Source organism: Homarus americanus, unplaced genomic scaffold, assembly GCF_018991925.1.
Source record: "Homarus americanus isolate GMGI-L3 unplaced genomic scaffold, GMGI_Hamer_2.0 scaffold39889, whole genome shotgun sequence".
NCBI classification, from domain to species: Eukaryota; Metazoa; Arthropoda; class Malacostraca; order Decapoda; family Nephropidae; genus Homarus; species Homarus americanus.
Genome location: NW_024721858.1, coordinates 220315 through 240988, shown reverse-complemented (window position 1 = coordinate 240988; position 20674 = coordinate 220315). Strand labels below are relative to the sequence as shown.

Below are 20674 nucleotides of genomic sequence, written 5' to 3'. Positions count from 1 at the left end.
GGATGTGTAGCGATATATTTATAAACTTCTATTATCTCACCTTTGCCTTCTTCTTCCTCCATCTCTCTTCCTTCTCTCTCTCACCCACACTTCCCTCTTCCCCACCTCCTCCCTTCTGCTTATTCCCTTCCTACCTACTCCCCCTTTCCCTACCTCCTCCCCTCTTCTTTCCTTCCCCACCTTTTCCTAATTCCCCACCTTCTCCCCACTCCTCCTTCCCTACCTCCTCCCCTCTTCTTCCCTTCCCCACCTTCTCCCCACTCCCTTTTCCCTTCCTCCTACCCACTACCTCACCCCTCCCCCTTGCACCTCCACTACCCCTCCTATCACACCTCTGGCCTAATTGGGTCGTACAGACGAAATTCACGACCCAACAAGACGTTCCAGATTCACTAATTTAAGAGGTGGTCGTCCATCTGCAGGAGGAAAACGACCCCCAAATTCTGCTCTCCCTGGATACTTACTTCACCCCCCCATCACCCCCTCCTCGCCCTGTTAACGGTAGTCCTTTGGTAACAGTAGTAGTGATTTGTATTCCGTTGGTAATGCGAGATGGTACGACCTTTGAGTGTACTTTAGTGGTCGTCCTCTTCACTAGGGGTCGTGATGGGGGTACACTGGTCCTCTAGTTGGTATACATAAGAACATAAGAATGGAGGAAACTGCAGCGGGCCCATTGGCCCATACTGGGCAGTCCCGTTTACACCCAACCCGTATTGCTCATATAAGCATCCATCCTATGTTTGAAGCTATTCTGCGTATTCGAGTTAATGAAGATATTTGGTAACTTGTTCCATTCATCCACTACTCTGTTTCCAAACCAGTGTTTACCTATTTCACGCCGAAATCTAAATTTGTCTAATTTAAAACTATTGTTACGAGTTCGTTCCTGGTTGGATAGTTTGAGTACCTTTGTAATGTCCCTTTTGTTTAACCCTGACTTCCATTTATACACCTCTATCAGGTCGCCCCTCACTCTTCGTCTCTCGAGGGAGTGCAAATTAAGATGCTTTAACCTGTCTCTGTACTCAAGGTTCCCAATGCCCGGGATTAGTCTTGTCATTCTCCTCTGAATTCTTTCCAAGGATTCTATATCCATTCTGTAGTACGGTGACCAGAACTGAACTGCGTAATCCAGGTGTGGTCTCACAAGCGCAAGATATAGTTTTAGGAAGACCTCGCCAGTCTTGTAACTAACACTCCTTTGTATGAACCCAAGTACTTTATTAGCCTTGTTACGAGCAAAAACACATTGTTTACTTGGCTTAAGATTCCTACTTATCATTACTCCTAAATCTCGTAATTAGTAAGACCCACAAGTTGTACTTTATGGGTCGTGATTGGTTGATGGCTATTATTCTACGCTGGGGTACGTTAGAGGTCGTACCTAACCAACAGGGGAGGGGGGGTCTCCTCTAGTATGCGTTAGTTTGAGGTCGTACTTAGATATCTTATTGTGTGTTGGGTGTTCTGATATTACACTATGTGCATTAGAGTGTGTTGGAGGTTGTACCTTAGATATTACACTATGTGCATTAGAGTGTGTTGGTAGATTTACTTGTGTTGGGGTTGTACTTAGATATTACACTATGTGTTGAGTGTGTTGGTTAGTTTGTTTGTGTTGGTTGTTTGTGCATTATGTGTTGGTGTTTATTACACTATGTGCATTAGAGTGTGTGGGTTGTTGTTTGTGTGTGTTGGAGGTTGTATCTACGTAGAGTAGGGTCTGCGTTAGAGTGTGTTGGAGGTCGTACCCAGGTAGTATAATGTTCTGCCAGGGCCGCCGTGGAAGATTAGTGCTACTGAGAGCCTCTACCAAGAGCGCTGGGAGGGACGGGCACTCATGTTGTGCTGTTTGGCCAGGAGTGCTGTGGGAGGTGAGTAGTGCTGATGGTGTCCAGTCGAGGTATTGTGGGTACCTCCAGGAGTACTGTAGGTGACAACCAGTACTCCTACAGGCTGCCAGGAGTACTGTAGGTGACAACCAGTACTGCTACAGGCTGCCAGGAGTACTGTAGGTGACAACCAGTACTGCTACAGGCTGCCAGGAGTACTGTAGGTGACAGTCAGTACTCATCAGGCTGCCAGGAGTACTGTGAGTGACAACCAGTACTCCTACAGGCTTCAGGAGTACTGTAGGTGACAGTCAGTACTCATACAGGCTGCCAGTAGTACTGTGACAACAGTACTGCTCATCTACACCTGTAGTACTGCTGCAGGCGACAACCATCAGCCAGGGTGACAGCCAACACTCGTAAGCTTCGCTAGAGCTGCCGTAGATGACAGCCAGCCCACACAAGCTCCGCCAGGGTCGCCGGAGAACATCATGAAGGATGCGTGACACCTTGCTGCAGGCGCTTAATATTTTGGCGCGCTGGGGTAGGTGGGTGGGTCGGAGGGTGGGGTGGGTGATTCGTTGGGTGGTTGGCTGGTCCTAACCTCCTAGACCCGCCCGCCAGACAGACTGTACCCACGGTGGCGTCCGCTCTCCTTCCCCAACGATTATCGGGCTTCACAGAGGGCGCCTTCCACCACCACCATCTCCTGCCTCATCGTCTTCTACCTACTGCTACTACCTCCTACCTCCTCCTGTTTCTACATATCTTCTCTCTCTCTCTCTCTCTCACCTACTTTCTTTAAACTTACATAGCGTGTTGTAGTATGTAGTTGTGGGAGATGCTGGAAGGTGAAATTCTGTTCGCTGGCAAAAGTAGTCGTCATCGAGGAGGAGTGTTCGATACTGCCTGGCCTTTGCAACCCTCCTCCTCCTCCTCCTCCTCCTCCTCCTCCTCCTCCTCCTCTCCTCTTCCTCCCTCCTCCCCCCCCTTAGGATCATATTCCCATTTTCCCTGATTTTGTGCTCTTTAGCCCGGCCGTGCTCTCTCTTTCCTCCTCAGCTGCCTCTTTCCTCTCCTTTCCTTCTCTCCTCCTCCTCTTCTTCCTCCCTCTTTCTCTTCTTTTAGTTTCTCTCTCTCTCATCGTTGTCCCCTTCTTCCTTCCTCTCTTTAATGCGTTCCTTATTGATTTTTTTCTCGTCTCTCTCTCTCTCTCTCTCTCTCTCTCTCTCTCAGGTCAGGTTTATTCTCTCTCTTTCTCTCCTCGTTTTCTTTTTCAGGGTAATTTTTATTTTCTCTCTCTCTCTCTCTCTCTCTCTTTTCTCTCTCTCTCTCTCTCTCTCTCTCTCTCTCTAAGTGCCTTTATTGCTCTATTCCTTTAACCTTTCCATATTCATATTTTCTCGTCTCAATATTCCTCCTGACCCTTGAGTTATTTCTTTATTTATATCTTTCTTTCTTTCTATCTTTCTTTCTTTCCTCTCTCTCTCTCTCTCTCTCTCTCTCTCTCTCTCTCTCTCTCTCTCTCTCTCTCTCTCTCTCACCTTTTCACTAAACCATTTTATTCGTTTTATCTTATCTTGGTTCATTTTCTTTCATTAACTGTTTCCATTTTTCTTTCATTTACTGTTTTTCCATTTGTCTTTCCTTTTTCATTTCTTTCACTCTCTCTCTCTCTCTCTCTCTCTCTCTCTCTCTCTCTCTCTCTCCGTTTTCTCTCTCTCTCTCTCTCTCTCTCTCTCTCTCTCTCTCTCTCTATCCTCCTACATCCTTTCTGTGGCTTACCTCCCCCCTCCCCTCACCCACCCCTCCCCACCACCTTCCTGGACACTTAAACCATTAGTGCAAGTACAATGTGAGTGCCACTGTGGGCGAGCGGGCAATAAGCCAGGCGACTTCTATTTTTGTTCTTACGGTGAAGGGAGAGCCTGGCGTTGTTGTTGTTGTTGTTGTTGTTGTTGTTCTTTTTCTTGTTCTTTGTGTTGTTTTCCTTGTTTTTCTGTGTGTGTGTGTGTGTGTGTGTGTGTGTGTGTGTGTCTGGTTAATGAGTACAGGTATGGTTGCTGCCTTACACCATTCCTTCCTTCCTTCCTTCTTCCTTCCTTCCTTCATTCATTCCTTGATTCTTTCTTTTACCCTTCCTTCTTCATTCCTTCATTCCTTCATTCTTTCTTTTTACCCTTCTTCTTTCCTTCCTTCTTCCTTCCTTCACTCATTCATTCCTTCATTCTTTCTTTTTCCTTCCTTCCTTCCTTCCTTCCATTCCTTCATTCTTTCTTTTACCTTCCTTCCTTCCTTCCTTCTTCATTCCTTCATTCTTCCTTCCTTCCTTCCTTCCTTCCTTCCTTCATTCATTCATTTATTCTTTTTACCATTCTTTCCTTCCTTTTTGCCCCTCCTTCCCTCCTTTCTTTATTCCTTTCTTTCATCCCTTCATTCCTTCCTTTCTTTCTAACCTTCCTTCCCTTCATTTCTATCTCTCTCTTCCTTTTCTTCCCTTCTCTTTTCCTCCCTTCCACTTTCTCTCCCTTCCTCTTTCTCTCGATTTCAACCCAGTCTCCTCCTCTCTTCTCTTCTCTCTTTTCTCTTTCCCGTCATCTCCTCTTCTCTCCCACCCTCCCGTCCTTCAACCCATTTCTCCTCCCTCCCTCTTTCTCTCTTCCTTCTCTCCCTCCCTCCTCCCCTCACCTAGGTCTTCTCCCTCACCTGGCGCTAATGAGAATAGAACAAGGCGCCATGCTTCCCCCTCCTCCTTTATCATAATGTTTACCTCTCTCTCTACTTTCATCATCCTCTCTCTACCTCCCTCCCTCAATCATTCCCTCCTCTCATTCCCTCCTCTCTCATTCCCTCCTCCCTCCTCCTCTTATTCCCTCTCTCCATTCCTTCTCTCCCTCATTCCCCCTCCCTACCTCCCTCTCTTATCCCTTCTCCTCCTCTCATTCCCCTCCCCATTCCCTCCCTCCCATCCTCATTCCCCCCCTCTCTCTCTCTCTCTCTCTCTCTCACCTCCTCCTCAGGGTCCTTACCTGTACCTAATTAACCTGGAGGTGAGGCGCCCCAACCCACAGTCTGGGTACACTGAGGGACTACCTGGCCTCCACCCCTCTTCCTCCTCTTCCTCCTCTCTGCTTCTCTCTCTTTTCTCTTCTTCCTCTCTTCTTCCTCCTCCTCTTTCTTCAACCTCTTCAATTTTCTCCTATTTTTTTTCACATCCTCTTGCCTCCTTTACCACCCCTCCTTCTTTCCTCCTTCTCCTCCTCTCCTACTCTTCTTTTCCCTCTTCCTCCCCTCCTCTTCTTCGTCTTCCTTTACCCCCTCCAGTCTTCCTCTTCCTCTTCCTTCTCTTCTTTAATCTCTTCACATTTCTTCTTCTCTCTCTTCCTCCTATTCATCATCATCTCCTTTACCATTCCTCCTCCTTCTGCTCTTTCCCTTCTTCTTTACTACTCTTCTTCCTCCTTCACCTCTCCTCCTTCTCTACTGTCCTTCTCGTTACTCCTCGTCTTCTCTGTGAAAGTAACTCCTTTACTTTCTATAACTACCATAGGTGAGTAATTAGTACCTTGCCCTTGAATAATAATTGGTATGCAAATTAGGCGATTATCTTTATCAGTTTTGTTTATCTAATTACTGAACTGTTGTTTGGTGGAATTTGTTTATAGTCAAGGAAATGTGTTTTGTTTACATCTTTGTGGTTGTGGGTATTGTTTAGTTGTGTGTGTGTGTGTGTGTGTGTGTGTGTGTGTGTGTGTGTGTGTGTGTGTGTGTGAGTTTTTGTCTTTTTTATTGTTTCCCTGTTTTGTTTACCATGGTGTTTACATCCATTATATCTCATTGTCTGTTTGTCTCCTTGTTTACACCTGTTTCTCTCACTCATCTCTCCTTGTTTACACCTGTTTACACCTGTATCTCTCACCCATTATCTCTCCTTGTTTACACCTGTATCTCTATTATCTCCTTGTTTACACCTGTTTACACCTGTTTCTCTCACTCATCTCTCCTTGTTTACACCTGTTTGCACCTGTATCTCTCACTCGTTGTCTCTCCTTGTTTACACCTGTATCTCTATTATCTCCTTGTTTTACCTGTTTACAAATATCTCTCTCTGTTTACAGGTGTGTCTCAAGATGTCGATGAACGGCTCCTAAAAATATATCCAGGTATGTTATATATTTTTGGTGGGTGTTAATTTTAGCTGTTTGCATTTTGTTAATATTTTTTGGTGGGTGTTAATGTTAGTTTAGTTAATTTCGTTAATGTACCGAATGTTAGTAATGGTGGTTCTCAGTGTTAGATGTTTTAATGTGTTTATATCATATGTTGAATTATATTGGGGGTTTTAATGTTAGCTGGGGTTGTTTTAATGTTAGATGTTAATAAATGTTTATGGCGAATGTTAAATGTTTTGGTGGGTGTTAATGTTGTGAGGTAATGAATGTTTAAATGTGTGTTAAATATATTGCGTTATTTTTAATGTTGAATGTTAATGTTTTAAGTTTTATGTTACATGTTTGATTAATATGTATTTAGCAAATGTTTAGGGTTTTTTTTTCATTTATTCGGATGTTACAGTATATGTATTTGTCACCAGAAAGTTTAAAAAATGGGAAAATATTTATTGCTGAAAATTATACTTTCTTTACAGTATATAGAGGTACTTTGTCTACTTTCTATAGATACTTTCTTTAATTTAATTCACATAGTACGTACTTTGAGGAGATACAGATAGAAAGTACTTGAGACCACACACACATACACACACACACACACACACACACACACACACACACACACACACACACACAGACACACACACACACACACACAGGTTATGGCATTGTTTGTATGTAAATTGACGACAAAGTGTTTTTGTATTATCATGGTATGTGGGGGGAGGGTGCACCTGTCCTCATGGTACACCTGTCCTCCACGGTACACCTGTCCTTATGGTACACCTGTCCTCATGGTACACCTGTCCTCATGGTACACCTGTCCTTGCGGTACACCTATCCTCATGGTACACCTGTCCTCAGGTACACCTGTCCTCACGGTACAACTGTCCTCACGGTACACCTGTCCTCATGGTACACCTTTCCTCATGGTACACCTGTCCTCACGGTAGCACTGTCCTCATGGTGGGGAGGCAGTAGTGAGGGTTCACTAGGAAGGGAGGGAGATGGACACTATAGGTAGAGAGGGATAGATGTACCTTCACCAATGAGAGGGAACTCGTTTAGGTAAGGATGGCTGTATCCCCCTCACAAGAGACGGGGAGAGGGGGGGGGGGTTATAGCAGTGGATGGCTCCCTGTAGTGCTGTGTTCTCCCTGTTGTGCTGTGTTCTCCCTGTTGTGATGTGTCTCTCCCTGTTGTGCTGTGTTCTCCCTCTTGTGATGTGTTCTCCCTTTGATGCCTCTACCCTCCCTGTTCCCTTTACTGGTCTCCCTTTGATGCTTCTACTTTCCTTGTCTACACTTATCCACCCTGTTGCTGCCACTACTCTCCCTGGCTACACAATTATTCTCCTAACTTCTCTCCTGGCTACACTTATCCTCCCTGCTGGTACCCACTACTCTCCCTGGCTACACTGCTGGGATACAGGACTGGAAACACTCATGGACGCACTCATGGACGCAAAGACGGCTTAAAGTCTGAGGGCTAAGAGCTAAGGAAGAAGCGGAAGACAGAGAGGAAAGAGAGAGCAGTACACAACGATAAAGATAAGACATGGGAGAAATTCTGTGAAGAGGACGACTGTTAAAGGTGAAGTGGCGAGGAGGTGGTGGTGGTGGTGAGGGGTAGTGGTGGTGAGGGGTGGTGGTGGTGAGGGTAGTGGTGGTGAGGGTGGTGGTGGTGGTGGTGAGGGGTAGTGGTGGTGAGGTGGTGGTGGTGGTAGTGGTGGGTGAGGGTGAGTGGTGGTGAGGTAGTGGTGGTGGTGGTGGTGGTGAGGTAGTGGTGAGGTGGTGGTGTGGTGGTGGTGAGGGGTAGTGGTGGTGAGGTGAGTGGTGGTGAGGGGTGGTGGTGGTGGTGGTGGTGGTGGTGGTGGTGGTGGTGGTGGTGGTGTGTGAGGTGGTGGTGGTGGTGGTGGTGGTGAGGGGTGTGGTGGTGGTGGTGGTGGTGGTGGTGGTGGTGGTGAGGGTGGTGGTGGTGGTGGGGGTGTGGTGGTGTGTGGTGAGTGGTGGTGGGTGGTGGTGGTGAGGTAGTGGTGGTGGTGGTGGTGGTGGTGGTGGGGTAGTGGTGGTGAGGGTGGTGGTGGTGAGGTGGTGGTGGTGGTGGTGAGGTGGTGGTGGTGGTAGTGGTGGTGGTGGTGGTGGTGGTGGTGGTGGTGGGGTGGTGGTGGTGGTGGTGGTGTGGTGGTGGGGTAGTGGTGGTGTGGTGTGGGGTGAGGTGGTGGTGGGGGTGGTGTGGTGGTGGTGGGGGGTAGTGGTGGTGGTGAGGTGAGTGGTGGTGAGGTAGTGGTGGTGAGGGTGAGTGGTGGTGGTGTGGTGAGGGTGGTGGTGGTGGTGGTGAGGGTAGTGGTGTGGTGGTGGTGGTGGTGGTGAGGTAGTGGTGGTGGGTGGTGGTGGTGGTGGTGGTGTGGTGGTGGTGAGGTGGTGGTGGTTCACGATCATCAACAACCACCACCAGCCAACAACCACCACAATCAACAACAACATCAATCAGCAACCAGGATAATAATCACCCCCCCCCTTTAGGCGTCTCTACCACAGGTGATCAATCCTTATTATTTGGTTGGGTCGACCACACTACCATTATCACCATCAGCACACTACCATTAGCACCATCACCACTCTACCATTTCTGCCATCACCACACTGTACACACCATTATCACCTCACCTCACTACCATCACCACCCCCACCACCACCAACCACTACACACCACCACCATTACCATCTTCACAACCAACACCACCACCACCCATCACCAACAACTACCACCACCACCCATCACCAACAACTACCACCACCACCACCCACCCTACTACCACCACCACCCACCACCACCACCACACCACCCACCACCACCAACTACCACCACCAACCACCACCAACCACTGCCACAACCACCACCACCCATCACCAACAACTACCACCACCACCCACCACCACTACCAACTACCACCAGCCACTACCACCAACCACCCAACACACCCACCACCTACCACCACCATATCAACACCACCACCACCAACCACTACCCCACCACCACAACACAACCACAGTAAACTTAGTATTACATAAGAAAGGTTTTTAATGGTTAATATAAGATAAAAGTCACATAATAAAAAATTGTCCCAAACGTTATAAAATTAGTTTAGCTTGTGATGAGGTTGTGTGTGTGTGTGTGTGTGTGTGTGTGTGTGTGTGTGTGTGTGTGTGTGTGTGTGTGTGTGTGTGTGTGACTGTATATATAGAATGTGGCAGTGTGTGTGTGTAGCATAACAAGCACACACACACACACACACACACACACACATCCCAACAAGAAACTGACAGTACAGGTAATTTCAGTAACTACAGGTAACTAATTAACGCCATTATATCTCACCTGTCGATAACTGATGCTAATGGTGGTGGTGTCAGGTGTCACTCTTGTTGACCTGACACTCAGCTGGTGTCACCTTCAGCGTCGCCGTCACGGGTGTCAGTCAGGGGGCCAGGGGGCCAGTAATACAGTAGCTGTAACCTGTAATTACCTGGGTATGTGTTGACGGTGCCAGAGCTACTACCATTACTACTACCACTACTACCACAATTACTTGTACTTGTCATTACTATCACTATTTTTACTTGTCATTACTACCACTACTACCACTACTTATACCTGTTGCTACTACCACTACTACCATTCTTAATCGCTACTACTACCACCACCACCACCATTGTTACCACAGGCATTACCCACACCACTACTATTACACTCCTAAAGACACTACCACGACTACCACCACTATCAACATCACTACCACTACCACCATTTCACTCTTATCATGATTATCACCACCATTACCACAACCATAATCACAACCACAATCACTACAACTACTACAATTATCAACGCAGCTACTACCACAATCGTAAACACTACTATCACCACTACCACAACTACCACCACTACCAGCATCACCTCACCATCACTTACCAACATGTACCATAATAACAATCCTCCCATGACATGCTAGTGTACGATTAAATAAATAAAAAAACGCTAATTCTCTACCTTAAGATTAATTACCATAAAGGAGAAATTGAAGATTAATAAGAGAATTAATTATATACGAAAAGAAATAATGAAATATGATCAAAAACAAAATATTGAAATTTTGGTGATATGTGGCAACCCTTCGTGACGTCATTATGGCTACCTGCACCTCCTCATTTTGTTGTCATATTTTGAGTCGTTATTTTTTTATATACATTAAGTTTATTAATTTTGTAATCTTGTAAAACGAAAAATAAAATAATATATTAGAATTTGTATTAATAATTACCAAAAAATAAAAAAAGATGATTTTAGTTACCTTGACACTTTCCCGTTCTTCTCCCCGACCCCTGTCTTCTGTACGTACGTCTGTGTGTCCGTCTGTCTGTGTTGTCCCGACGTTAACTTGGACAAATGATGGTGGATTGTGACCAGATGTCGTATGTGGGTGTGTGACTGTTAGACCTCAGAGGAGTTCGGTAATTGGTATATTATGATGGATGTGTGTAACAAGTATGTGTGTGAGTATATGGTAGGTGTATATGAATATGTGTGATAAATAACTTCCTCATACATAACAGGTATACACAAATAAGTACAGATTAAAGTATACAGTATACAACAGGTATACATAAACTAGTATATTTATCTGGTATACATAAATATAAATGACAGTTTTACACAAAATAGTTATACATAGCTTATATACACATCATTTATACATAAATATTACACACACACACACACACACACATACACACATACACACACACACACACAAATACACTACAGGTCTACAAAAAAAATAGTTTAGGTAGAATATTATACACTGTACATACAAAAAAACTATACATGAAATATTACAGACATACACACAACAGGTATGTATATACTGTATACACACACATAATGAGAACGTCAAGCTTGAGTGTATGTCAGCGAGCTCACCTCCCTCCCTCCCTCCTTCCCTCCCCTTAATCCCTCCCTCCCTCCTTCCCTCAGTCCATCACTTCTCCCTCCCCCCTCCTCGCGAATGGCCCCGCCCACGCCCACCATCTATTTTTTGCCTCCGTGTGGGCGTGTGAGCTGGGTCAGGAACAAAGGGGGTGCCATCATTGGTGCCACGGAGAGGGCCAGCCGACAGGGGCGTGGCACTCTCTGGACACGCACCTGTTTCCTAGCTCACGTTGGTACATGGCGGCGTTAAGGTTAAGGGTCATAGTGGTGGGGTGGTAGTATGGGGCCGACGCTCTTCTGGGTTGGTGTGGGATAGCACTGTTTCGACCCGAGTATGGTGATTTAAAGCCCACAGGAGTTGAGAGAGCCCGAGTGTGGTGTGGAGTGAGGATGTGTGGTGGTGTGGGGAGTGGGAGGAGGAATGTGGTGGTGTGGGGATGTGGTGTGTGGAGGAGGGGTGGTGTGGGGATGTGTGGTGTGGAGGTGGGGAGGAGGGGTGTGTGGTGGGTGTGGGATGTGTGGTGGGATGTGTGGTGGTGTGGAGGAGGGTGTGTGGTGGTGGGATGTGGTGTGGTGTGGTGGGAGGAGGGGTGTGTGGTGGTGTGGGGATGTGTGTAGGGAGGATGATGTGGTGTGGTGTGTGGAGTGAGGGATGTGTGGTGGTGTGGGGATGTGTGGTGTGGAGTGTGGAGTGAGGGTGTGTGGTTTGGTGAAATGATATGTGGTGTATGGTGGTGTGAGGATGTGAGGTGTTATGTAGTGGTGTGGGGATGTGGTGGTGTTGTGTGGTAGGGAGTGACGGTGTGTGGTGTGGGGATGTGGTGGTTTTGTGTGGTAGGGAGTGACGGTGTGTGGTGTGGGGATGTGGTGGTGTTGTGTGGTAGGGAGTGACGGTGTGTGGTGTGGTGTGATGGTGTGGGGATGTGATGGTGTGGGGATTCAGCCACACCTCCACCATCCATCCAGCTTAGCGGTACTACCCACCCTAATGTTACCCACTTTAGGTATCTGGGCTCCCACCTGTTTACTACCGCAGACATCGATGAAGAGGTTCAGCATTGGATCAGATGTGCATCTCAAGGCTTTGGCAGACTCCGAAACCGTGTCTTCATCTGTAGGTAGCTGAAAATTATCTACAAAGTTACAAGTATATCGAGCAGTGGTCCTCCCCACCCTGCTATATGACAGCGAGACATGGGTCACATACAGGAGGCACCTCAAGGCACTTGAAAACTTTCACCAACGTAGTCTACGTTCCATCCTCCGAGTTCGGTGGGAAGACAAAAGAACAAGTGACAGCATACTCGCTGACACCAACTGTAGGAACATCGAGGCTACCATTATCCATGAACAACTATGTTGGACTGATCATGTTACCCGCATGGACGACAGTAGACTGCCAAAGCAGCTACTTTACAGTCACCTAACGAATAGTAAACGTAACGCTGGCGGACAACTGAAAAGGTATAAGGTTAGTCTTAAGACAAACCTGAAAAAGTGTCATATCGGCCCCTCACCTGGGAGACGATTACTCCACACCGTAACGCCTGGAGGAGCACCACACAAGAAGGTGTGAATACTTTCGAGTTAGCCCGACTGTATACCGAGGCAGACAAGCGCCAACGCCGGAAAGATGCTGCCGCCGCCCCTCCCGCACTAGATGTAACCCTCCACCTGTGCAACATCTGTGAAAGACCCTGCTGGTCCCGTATCGGCTTCTTTAGTCACCTCAAAACTCACCAATGAAGGTGACATCCCTTAAAAATTCATATCATTGTATCATAAGCTCGATGATCGTCATACTCGATTCCGAGTGACAGTAAAGTAGTAGTGCTGTGGAGATGTGTTATGGTAGTGTGAGGATGTGTGTTCTGATGATGATGCAGGGATGTGCGGTGTCTGATAGTGTGTGTGTGATGGTGTGGGAATTTGGTAATGCGTTGATGTGGGATTATGTGGTGGTGTGGATGGGGATATGTGGGGGTGTGATATGAGGATGTGTAGTGATTTATGGTGGTATAGAGTGCGCGGTTGTCTGGCTGAAGATGGTGTAGGGTTGTGGTACACGTGTGGTGTTGTGGTCATTGTGGTATAGGTGTGGTTATGGTAGATTCTGTAGTTACTGTGAGTTGTGGGTAGCAGTAGTGTGTTGTGGAAGGTAGTAATGTGGTAGTGGTGTGACGTTGTGGAATATTTGTGGTGTGGTGGTGTGGTTCGGTGGTGGTACAGGTATGAGGTGTGGTGGTGTGATGTGATACAGGTATGAGGTGATATAATTTTATCAAGTATGTGTTAACGGTTCAGTGTGTGTGTGTGTGTGGTGTGTGTGTGTGTGTGTGTGTCCAAGTGTTCTTAAATACAAATAACATTCTTGAATCGGTTTCTTACAAGCCAGTAGAAATTCGACCTACCACAAGTATCTCAGCTTGAGGGCCTCACCACACACTTGGCCCACACACACACACACACACACACACACACACACACACACACACACCAGCTTCCCACTGTCACCACAGAAGCCCTCACCTTGACTCTCTCACACGGCACGCCACCTTAGCGGGCCACGCGTAGTATCTCTCTCTCTCTCTCTCACACACACACACACACACACACACACACACACACACACACACACACACACACACACACACACACAGTACTGTTAGTTGCGTTTGTCTCTCCTATACAACACTTGGGGAACGATCTGTTGATTTGTAGTGTTACTTGTGTCCACAGATGTCGCCTTTCCACAACACCAGCGAAGGAATCACATATTGACATCTCCACTTCCTCCCCAGAGCACCAGTGAGCCACCACACATGTCCCCCTCCCTCCCACAGCACCAGTGAGCCACCCACACATGTCCCCCTCCCCCCATGGCACCAGTCCCCCTCCCTCCCACAGCACCAGTGAGCCACCCACATGTCCTCCTTCCTCCCCACAGCACCAGAGCCACCACACATGCCCCCTCCACAGCACCAGTGAGCCACCCACACACCCCTCCCACAGCACCAGTCAGCCACCCACACATGTCCCCCTCCCTCCCCACAGCACCAGTCAGCCACCCACACATGTCCCCTCCCTCCCCACAGCACCAGCCACACCCACATGTCCCTCTCCTCCCCAGCACCATTGAGCCACCCACATGTCCCTCTCCTCCAACAGCACCAGTCAGCCACCCACACATGTCCCTCTCCTCCCACAGCACCAGTGAGCCACCCCACATGTCCCCCCCTCCCCACAGCACCAGTGAGCCACCCACACATGTCCCCCCTCCCACAGCACCAGTGAGCCACCCACACATGTCCCCTCCCTCCCACAGTCAGCCACCCACACATGTCCCTCTCCCTCCAACAGCACCAGTCAGCCACCCACATGTCCCTCCCCCCAGCACCAGTGAGCCACCCACACTTGTCCCCTCCCCTCCCACAGCACCAGTCAGCCACCCACACATGTCCCCTCCCTCCACAGCACCAGTGAGCCACCCCACATGTCCTCCCCCTCCCCACAGCACCAGTGAGCCACCCACACATGTCCCCCTCCCTCCCACAGCACCAGTGAGCCACCCCACACATGTCCTCCTCCCTCCCACAGCACCAATGAGCCACCCACACCCTCTCCTCCCACAGCACCAATGAGCCACCCACAAATGCCCCCTCCCACAGCACCAATGAGCCACCCACACATGTCCCCCTCCCTCCCACAGCACCAGTGAGCCACCCACAAATGTCCCCCAGCTGGGCCGTGCCGCAGTAATGCCCAACAACCTGCTAGCCGAGAAAATCATTAGCCCGTGGCACGGTAGAGCAGATCACACGACCAGATCAAGACGCCGCTACAGTGAGAGGAGCTTGGCCACTGAGCCCCGCAGATCCCCTCACCAGAGCGCGAGTGTGGTCGTCTCAAGCCCATCAGGTCAACACCAAAAGACCCGCCCGGACATAAAACCCGTCAGCGACACCGATTGAACACGATCTCGGCTCCCCGGGTCGAGGCTTCGGGTTGCCTTCGACATGTGTGTAGGAGAGGGGCCACCGCCAGAGGGAGGGAAGGTCGGGGCGGCGTCCAGACATGTATTTTCCTCCCTGTGGTGAAGACGATCAGGAGTTTCAAGAAGAAGAAAAAAAACCTTATCGGTGGAAATTCCCCAAAACACAGTGGGTGGAAGGCGCGTGGGAAGTGTTGGGGTGAGATGGGGGACTCAGGTGGCCTTGTGAGGGAGATAAACAGAGCCCAGAATGTTCCCCCGGAGTTGAGAAACACGGCCGACGTGGCCATTAAGTGAGACCAAGTGTCGTCGACCACGGGCACCTCCCTCACACGCACGCACCACTTTCTTCCTAATAAGGTCTTCGAGTATCACAGAATGATCCATTCCCCACAGTTTGGTCGGGAAAGCGATCGTTTACAACTGTTATCTGGGGAAGGTGTCGTTGGTGGGGCTTTAGGAGGTGTAGAGTGCAGTAGGGGGCCTGAAGGAGTGGCAGCTGTAGCCCACCAAGTACCTGCCATACACCATGCTAGCCAGCCAACGCCCACACCCCTCCCGGCCACACAGTACACCCTACACCCACCCCAATCTCCTATACCCCTACCTCCTATACCCCTACCTACTCCACCCCCACCTTCTACGCCCCCTCCTACTTTAACCTCACCTACTCCACCCTCACCTACTCCACCCTCACCTACTCCACCCTCCGTCAATTTGTTGCTCCCATCCTCCCTGTACCACTACAACCACAGGTACCACCACTGCTAACCCACACCCACCACCACCAAACTCTACCACCACCGCCACCATACTCCTCCACTAACACCACATACCATCACCACACTTGACCACCACCACTACCACCACCACCACAAACACCACAAGGGCAAACAGACACACAAACAGGTGAGAACTGGACGATACATCAACACAGGACAGATCAACAGAGGGATGAGTTCTTGGAGGCAGATGTTGTTCTCAGTAACCCAGCGACAGACTCATGGGATCACCTGTAGATTAGACACCCCAGCTTATTTCACCTGATGATTGAATACCTTAACACTACCTGGGGGTATAATAGGGTATTTAATCCTCAGGTAATCTAACATTTTTATATCTGAGGTGTATGTATGTACAGTATGTATGTACAGTATGTATGTATGTATGTATGTATGTATGTATGTATGTATGTATGTATGTTCGGGGCGACGCAGGACACACCAGGAACCGTAACTCAAGTAGTGTGATAGTTAAGAGAGATTTTGCCTTAGGTCTGAAAACAGGTGCTGACACAGGTAAGTTTTGGTCCAGGTGTGTTAATTAATTGGCCATGATGCTTGTACTAACACAGGTAAGTTTTGGTTCAGGTGTGTTCATATGTTAATTGATTGGGCATTAAGGTACACAGGTGAAGCGACGTGTGGCAGGTGAGGAGGAGTGCCACACGGTGCTTCAAGAGCAGTGCCACGGTGCCACATTAGCGAGGGAGGCACTGTAGGGCGTAACATTACACCTGGAGATGACTGTTTATACTCTCTCTCTCTCTCTCTCTCTCTCTCTCTCTCTCTTGCCTGGCTAAGCTAAATTATCCAATCTGGCTAAATAATCTCTTCTTTTTTAACCTGTCCTTGTTGTGTTGCCAAAGGCGTTCGCAATTTATCCCTGAGGTAAAAGAACAGCAACAACAAGGTCTCCTCTGTTGTGACAGGCGACGTTAGCACACACACACACAGACACTCGTTTTCCCGCCAATACAATGTAAACATGCGCGGTGGAGGTGCGCAGAGGACCCATAAGCGAGCCACGTAAACTCACCGACTCACTGTAAATCCCACGTAAACTCACCAACTCATTGTAAATCCCACGTAAACTCACCAACTCATTGTAAATCCACGTAAACTCACCGACTCATTGTAAATCCCACGTAAACTCACCAACTCACTGTAAATCCCACGTAAACTCACCAACTCACTGTAAATGCCGCACTGTAAACTCCCACGTGTAAACTCACCAACTCGGACGCAAAGGTAAACTCCCACGTAAACTCACCAACTCACTGTAAACTCTCCACGTAAACTCACCGTAAACTCACTGTAAATCCCACGTAAACTCACCAACTCACCACGTTCAAACTCCCACACTCAACTCACTGTAAATCTCACACGTAACTCACACAACTCAACTCTGTAAATCCCACGTGAAACCCACGTAAACTCACCAACTCACTGTAAATCCACGTAAACTCACCAACTCACTGTAAATCCCACGTAAACTCACCAACTCACTGTAAATCCCACGTAAACTCACCAACTCACTGTAAATCCACGTAAACTCACCGACTCATTGTAAATCCCACGTAAACTCACCAACTCACTGTAAATCCCACGTAAACTCACCAACTCACTGTAAATCCCACGTAAACTCACCAACTCACTGTAAATCCCACGTAAACTCACCAACTCACTGTAAATCCCACGTAAACTCACCAACTCACTGTAAGTCCCACGTAAACATAAACAATACAAAGAAGGAAAAAAGAAAAGGGAAAAAGGAAAAAAAGGGAAATAAGTCATTGAACAGGTGAGCATCAAGCCGCCATCAGGAGGGAATGAACTAAATAAGGTGTTAGTCTCGGTAAATCGTCAGGTGTTGGTGCTGACAGACGGTGTGTAGCAGCCGTCAGCCCCATGCTGCTAATGAATATGATGTATTTCCTTCTTTGTGTACGAACCTCTGTCCTGTATGGCAGTGAACAGTGGCATTACCCACATGAATCTGACCTATACATAGTATCAATGAATATGATGCATTCTTTGTGTACGAACCTCTGTCCTGTATGGCAGTGAAGAGTGACATTACCCACACGAATCTGACCGACGCATATGTATGTATGTATGTGTGTATGTGTGCATATGTATATATATATATATATATATATATATATATATATATATATATATATATATATATATATATATATATATATATATATATATATATATATATATATATATATATATATATATATGTATGTATATGTGTATGTATATGTGTATGTATGTATGTGTATGTGTGTGTGTACATATATGTATATGTACTGTCAATGAATATGATGCATCTCTTTGTGTACGAACCTCTGTCCTGCATGGCAGTGAACAGTGACATTACCCATATGAATCTGACCTCTATACATTTATAGCTGTTAATGAATATGATGTATTTCTTTGTGTATGAACCTCTGTCCTGCGTGGCAGTGAGAAGTGATACCACCCTCAGTGTCAAGACCTGACTGAATTACTCAGAATAGGCAAACTGTACTACAAGCTCTGCCAATAAATTTATTAAACTAAAAAATGCGTCAGTCCTGATATCTTGAGGGTAAGGGAGGTGTCTTATACTCCCCTCATCTCCCCTCACACCGTGCATGAAGGTGAGGGAGGTGCCTTATGCCCCCCCTCATCTCCCCTCACACCGTGGATGAGGGAGGTGCCTTATACTCCCCTCATCTCCCCTCACACCGCGCATTATGTGGTGTCTGTGTTAATATCGTAAGAGAGAGAAACGGACTTATTCTCCCCAGGTTCTCAAGGCATCGTACGTAACATAAGGACACATTTACGTACAGTACGTTATTTTAGAAGGTATTATCATGACGTAACTAGGAACTAAAGGACACTTAAACATTGGTATCTCCTGAAGATTAGGTATCCCGGTTTATTTTACCCGAAGAGGAACTATTTAGGGCAAGGTAGGTTAGGTTAGGTTAAGTTAGGTTAGGTTGAGTTGAGTTGAGTTAGGTTAAGTTAGGTTAGGATAGAGCAGGTGCAGGGAAGTGTTAGGTAAGATAAGGTAAGGTTAGTGTAAGTCAAGGTAAGTTAAAGTTAGGTTAGGTTAGGTTAGGTTAGCGTTTGGGCGGTTAATCTCCAGGTGAAATAAACTGGGGTGTCTTAAGCTTCAGGTAAGCTAAACATAGTCCGTCATTGTAGATGCTATTTCCGTGTACGAGGCTCAAAGTGAGGCAATTAAATACGCCATCACACTCCCCAGCAGTCAGGAGAGAGAATTTGCCTCGTGAATTCTTTAAAAAATTCCGAGGCAGAGGAAAATGTGTAGTTTGGGAGCAGATGGCTGAGGTGAGGAGTGAATTACCTTCCTGACAGTGCGTGTTAGTGTCTGTACGTGTGGGGTGGGGGTGTATTTAAAGTTGGTATGTACTATAGTATTGGTGGTACCTCTGTGTGTGTGTGTGTGTGTGTGTGTGTGAGAGGGGGCTACAAAGTTCTTCTCAACTTGTGTTACTTGTCCAACACCTGTACAGTACAATACAGTCTTCTGGCCGGTCACCACTCGTTAATGTAACACACCGTCATTCATTCTGCAGTAACTGATGCAACACAGGCGATTTAATGCAACAATCACTGCAATACCGTTTGTACAACACACTCAGGTCGGTAGGTCTGTGCAACACAGGATAAAAGTATTTCGTTGATCAACACTCCTGTAACACTCAGTCAACCATGATGCAATAAATGATGCAACACAGGCGATTTAACATAGCAATCGATGCAACACAGTGCAATTCAGCCTTATACTACCTCACTCACGATGTAACACACAACACTACACGTTGCAACATCCTCACATCCACACACACACAATAGGCCCTAATACACGCTGCAACATCCACACACACAATAGGCCCTACTACACGCTGCAAAATCCTCACTACACCACACATGTATCCTCTGCAGGTAAGGATGCATATGTGTATGTGTCTGTGTGAAGCATTAAGGGGCGGCATCAGAGGTGAACATCATCCTCTTAAACACTGGGATAATATTAGTTCTATATAAGGGAATATATTGAGTATTGGGGGAGATCTTTTTATCTTTGGTCTACCTGAGAGAAATTCCTGTAGACATATCCTTTTCTCCCTTCTTCCCTGTCTCCCTGTCTCCCTGTCTCCCTGCCTCCCTGCCTCCCTGTCTCCCTTCCTCCCTTTCCCCCTAGCTGTAGTAATCACTGAAGGTCTTTGGTACCTGAAGAATGGATGTTAAATAATCAGCGGCATTAAACATCAGTGGAATTTTAACATTATTTTAACATTTTGGATGGAATAATAGATTTTAATTCCTGATTTCTTTATGGATTTAATCTCAGAATAAATATTCATTAAACCTGTTAAATAAAACCTTGTATCTAACACTGGTTTATGTTTTACAGGTTGAGGCGTCAGTAGAAGGTAAGTACACAGTGTTAGTTTTACACACTAGATATTAGGTTAGGTTAGGTTGGCTTGGCTTGGCTTGGCTTGGCTTGGCTTGGCTTGGCTTGGCTTGGCTTGGCTTGGCTTGGCTTGTCTTGGGTTAGGTTAGGTTAGGTTATGTTAGGTTAGGTTAGGTTAGGTTAGGTTAGGTAAGGTAAGGTAAGGTAAGGTAAGGTAAGGTAAGGTAAGGTAAGGTAAGGTAAGGTAAGGTAAGGTAAGGTAAGGTAAGGTAAGGTAAGGTTAGGTTAGGTTAGGTTAGGTTAGGTTAGGTTAGGTTAGGTTAGGTTAAGTGTTTTAGTACAATACACAAACAAATTTCCAGGTGATTTAATGTCCATACAATGTATATATTTCAGTGCACCACATGTCAACTTTTCTCTCCCAGATGATATATTGTATAGATGTATTTTTATCT

The 20674-nt window shown here is 47.0% G+C and overlaps 1 long non-coding RNA gene across 1 annotated transcript in view; it reads left to right on the top strand.

Moving 5' to 3' along the window:
* LOC121861876 overlaps positions 1-20237 on the top strand; it is a 69454-nt gene extending 49217 nt beyond the window's left edge. Inside the window, exons 2-3 of the long non-coding RNA XR_006088104.1 lie at positions 5954-5998; positions 20217-20237. This is a non-coding gene — a long non-coding RNA (uncharacterized LOC121861876). The remainder of the gene's footprint in view (positions 1-5953; positions 5999-20216) is intronic.
* Positions 20238-20674: the final 437 nt, after the last annotated feature.